This window comes from Schistocerca americana, chromosome 4, assembly GCF_021461395.2.
Source record: "Schistocerca americana isolate TAMUIC-IGC-003095 chromosome 4, iqSchAmer2.1, whole genome shotgun sequence".
In the NCBI taxonomy this organism is placed as follows: Eukaryota; Metazoa; Arthropoda; class Insecta; order Orthoptera; family Acrididae; genus Schistocerca; species Schistocerca americana.
In genome coordinates, this window is record NC_060122.1 from 390,364,223 (window position 1) to 390,369,321 (window position 5,099).

The following is a 5,099-nucleotide window of genomic DNA, read 5'->3' on the forward strand; positions in this document are numbered from 1 at the left end:
ATTAATGTGCTAAAACATACTCATCTTCTGCTCAGTAAGAAAGAAAGGTTAAAGTTTGACCACTCGTTGATGACGGTGATAGGATAGTTGGCGAAAAAGCTCCCATGGTACAGTGGGACAGTGACGAGCGAGAAAACTGTTCGGAGCCTTTTCAAACAAACCATTCAGTTTCAACACGAAGCTGTAGACGCAAAACATTCTAAGCAATAAATGAACAATCGACAGTAAAAAAATATGCACTTTGATTGTCTTAGTTTAATGAAAAATATATTCTGGAGGATATATAGACAGCATCAGTGTTACAGCTTCCATCAAACTTAAGAATAATGGAAATTTCGCAACCGAAAGGATAGTCAGATAAGAAAATTTCGAGCACCAAAACTATTCACGATAATCCTAGAGGAAGTTTTCAGATCACTTAAATGGGAAATCGAAGCGGCAAAGTATGGTATCCTTACCAGATGAGATTGACGGAGGACATCGAGGAAATTTAGAGAAGGGCAGCTCATTTTGTGTTATCGCGAAATAGGAGAGAGAGGGAGAGTCACAGATATGACAAGCGAGCTGGGGTAACAATTATTAAAAGAAAGGCGTTTTTCGTTGCGACGATATCTTTTCACGAAATTTCAGCCACAAACTTTCTCCTCCGAATGCGAAAATATTTTTTTGAGTCCATTCTATGTAGGGAGGAATGAACATCGTAATAAAATATGGGAAATCAAAGCTCGCACTGAAAGATTTAGGTGTTTTTTTTTCCACGTCCTATTCCAGAACGGGACGATAGAGAAATAATTTGAAAGTGATTCGATTAACCTTGTTCCAAGTACTTACGTGTCAGTTGTAGTTTAGTGATTTAGATGCAGAATACGTGTTAATGGCACCTATGTGAACCACGTTAGTTTTGCTGACGACACTGTAACTTCTGTGACTCAATTATAATAAGTTTATGATAATACAGAGTTGACACTTCGAAAACGAAACAGTACACTTTAACGAAGAAGTCATAGATCAAGTTGAGGAGATTCTGTGTCATAGGACTGACTGCATGGCAACAGAAATAAATAAATAGAACATTAAAATTTGGCCATTAATGTTTTTGGTGAACTAAATGGTGCCGTAAAATCATAGTTTCCAACATGTCTCAAAGGGAAAACTTAAAATCAAATTGTGTTCCTAGTACTGATTTCGAGCAGTGAGCCTGGGACTTTCAATTAGAAATTAATTCAAAAAGTTAAGGTTCCTTAGCGAACAATCTAACGATGAATGTTGATACTTACTAGGAAAGACAGGAGAACAGACAAGTTCGTCAGTGAGCAGTGGAAGATTTTTTTTTTTTTTTAATTATCGGTCTTCTATTTTAAGACAACATAGTTGTATGGAGAAAAACAGCGATTAATTTACTTATAATCAATTATTCAAAATGACAGTCACAATCGCATTATTTATTTGGCCACCAACCGGTTTCAACCCGAGATGGGGTCATCTTCGGGGCATTTTACACCATTTGGTCGCTCGCTGGAGTCGTCACCTTACCAACCGAGCGAGCGAACAAATGGTGTAAATTGACCTGAAGATGACCCCATCGCGGGTTGAAACCGGTTGGCGGCAAAATAAATAATGCGATTTCGACTGTCATTTTGAATAATTGATATCGGTCTTCTGACTGGTCTAATGCGGACCGCCACGAATTCCTCTCCTGTGCCAACCTCTTCATCTCAGAGTACCACTCGCAACCTACGTCCTCAATTATTTGCTCGATGTATTCGAATCTCTGTCTTCTTCTACAGTTTTTGTTCTCTACAGCTCCTTCTAGTAGCATGGAAGTTACTCCTTGATATCTTAACAGATGTCCTACCATCCTGTCCCTGCTCCTTGTCAGTGTCTTCCACATGTTCCCTTCTTCTCCGATTCTTCGCAGAACCTCCTCGTACCTTACCTTATCAGTTCACCTAATTTTCAACATTCGTCTGTAGCACCACATCTCAAATGCTTCGATTCTCTTCTGTACCAGTTTCCCCACAGTCCATGTTTTACAAGCATACAAAGCTGTGCTCCAAACATACATTCTCAGAAATTTCTTCCTCAAATTAAGGCCTGTATTTGATACTAGTAGAATTCTCTTAGCCAGGAATTCCCTTTTTGCCAGTGCTAGTCTTCTTTTGATGTCTTCCTAGCTCCTCCGTTCATTGGTTATTTTGCTGCCTAGATAGCAGAATTCCTTAACTTCATCTACTTCGTGACCGTCAATCTTGCGGTTAAGTTTCTCGCTGTTCTCATTTCTGATACTTCTCATACTTTCGTCTTTCTTCGATTTACTCTCAGTCCATATTCTGTACTCAGTAGATTGTTCATTCCATTCATTAGCTCATGTGATTCTCCTTCACAAGGAATTACCACAGTAGTGAAAATGATGTGTGGGCGCGGCATGTAGCCAAGCGAATGTATTGCAGATACGTCGAGAAAGAAGGTGTTTGTAAGTTTCCAAGAGATAAAAAAAGGAACTTGACGTCAACCCAATGGAGGTCGGTAAACAGCAGTATTATTATTACTGTTACCACTATTAGTAGCGGCAGCAGCAGCAGCAGAACGAGTACTACCAGAATTAATTTTAGCAGTTCATAGTCAGTATTACTTACTCACATTGTTACTATAACCACTCAAATCATTTTAATTGTATTTGCTGTATTAAAATTGTTACTTCTTAGGTAACTATGATGTATAAAAGGTACTGTATGTGTAAAACCCTGGTCCAATGTAAGAGAGGTCCTAATGGTCCGAATCAGATGAGGGTCAAGAAAGAAATCGCATAGGAGTAGTATGTGTGGGTGTGGCTGATGTCCGTTTTACAAACGGTATATGGAATTATCTAGCGGTAGATGTCGAGCAGATGATGATGATAATTTTGGGAAAATCAGATTACTCGACCAGTTCTGGTTCAAATGGCTCTGAGCACTATGGGACTTAACATCTGTGGTCATCAGTCCTCTAGAACTTAGAACTACTTAAACCTAACTAACCTAAGGACATCACAAACATCCATGCCCGAGGCAGGATTCGAACCTGCGACCGTAGCAGTCGCGCGGTTCCGGACTGAGCGCCTAGAACCGCTAGACCACCGCGGCCGGCCTCGACCAGTTCTAAAAAGCTGCAAAACTGACTGCAACTTCAAGATGTCACACTTGTTCTTTGAGTACACAACCATTTAAATCTCCTGCTTTCCACATTCGTAACAACCTGTATGTTTTCAAAGCACTGTTTTTGCTGGAGACGAACGCGACCACGTTCTATGTTTTAACAGTAGTTTAATTAACTGTGTAGATCTGAATACCAGCTGTGCGAGGGAACGCAGAGGTCAACGTGTGCTCGTATTTAGAAGGAGCGAGTCCCCACCGGCTATAAGGCTTTCCGTATCTTTCCTTAAACTGCCTAATGTAAATATCGCGATTGGTCTTTTGAAAAGTACGTGGCCGTTTTACGTACCCACGCGTCCCCCCTCCGAGACTGTGATCCAACTTTAACGACCTCGTCGTCGACAGCGCATTAAACTCTAACACCACAGTAAAGCGCAAGGTTTCTCTAAGTCACGCACATGTTGCTATCTATAATCATACTGTGTTATTCAGTGATGATGTTACAAACTTTTAGGGATGACGGAGAAGGGTAAATGTATCAATCTCAGGTAAGGGACAGTGGTCTGGAAATGGCCTAGACGAAAGTCGTAAGCGAAAATCGTCATGATACCTGCGATAGTGGGATACATGTACCAGTACTGTTGTTGCTAAGACAGTAAGGCAGGTAACTTTCAGAAGTGTTAGTATGAACCAAAACAAGAAAAAATGTTCAGTAAATATGGGCTCTAAAACGAATATCTTAAGAGCTGTGGATGCTTGTCCAGTTGAAGAGATGTGTTTCACAGTAGCTAGAACAAACGTGCTCATAGCTCTTAACGTATCCGTTTTAGAGCCCATATTTACTGGACATTTATTCTTGTTTTGGTGCATACTACCTCCTCCAAAAATATGGAAACCAAAGAGCTTGCAGTAGAAGAGACGTATTTCGCATATAAGTATATTTGAAAAGTAAAATTTTTAATTAAGTTCCCATCTGATTGGGTCCAAATTTCACCCATGACCTTAACAAGAAATACCAGTGTAGTTTTTGAGAAAATTTTGCTTGGAGAACAGCGGTTTTTTCATTATTTAAAAATGAACATGAACAGTCATAGCCGCAACAAACTTCTTTTTTATAAGGTAACGACCTTCAGGTCTCACACCCTGATGGTAGGCTGTACTGGTGAACGGAGCAGGTACGCTACGACTCCAGCAGCGGTTAGCGCCTGCTTCGTTCACCAACAACGCCTACAATCAGGGTGTGAGATCTGAGGGTCGTTACCGAAACCGGTAATCTCACAAAGAAGAAGTTTCTTGCGGTTGTGACTGTTCATGTTCATTTTTAAATACCACAATAATTCGGCACGCTACAAATTACCATTTGCTTTATACTCGTGCGTTTTAAAGGAAGTCTTTTGTTGCATTACTGCAGTTGTGTATGCAACGAGTTACGAATTTGTTTGAACAGCCCCAGATCGTACCACAGCTTTTCACGAGGCTGTAAAAATCGCTGTTCCAATTCTGCAGCCGGCCGGAGTGGTCGAGCGGCTCTAGGCGCTACACTCTGGAACCGCGCGACCGCTACGGTCGCAGGTTCGAATCCTGCCTCGGGCATGAATGTGTGTGATGTCCTTAGGTTAGTTAGGTTTAAGTAGTTCTAAGTTCTAGGGGACTGATGACCTCAGAAATTAAGTCCCATAGCGCTCAGAGCCATTTGAACCATTTAGAACCAATCCTGCAGTTGTATCAATAGGAGTGCTGTATTAAGATGATCGCAGACATAAAAATCCAAAGGATTGAGATCAGGTGATCTTGGAGGCCAAGGTACGATACGCTATCGATCCCCCTATTTTGTTCCATACTGGATCATTAATCCCGTCTTACTTAAACAACAGAATGTGCTGGTGTCCCATCACGCTTGTTCCACCTACCCCAACCTTACGCGAAATCGGAGCCCAGTTACTTGTGGATTTCAGATACAACGGTACT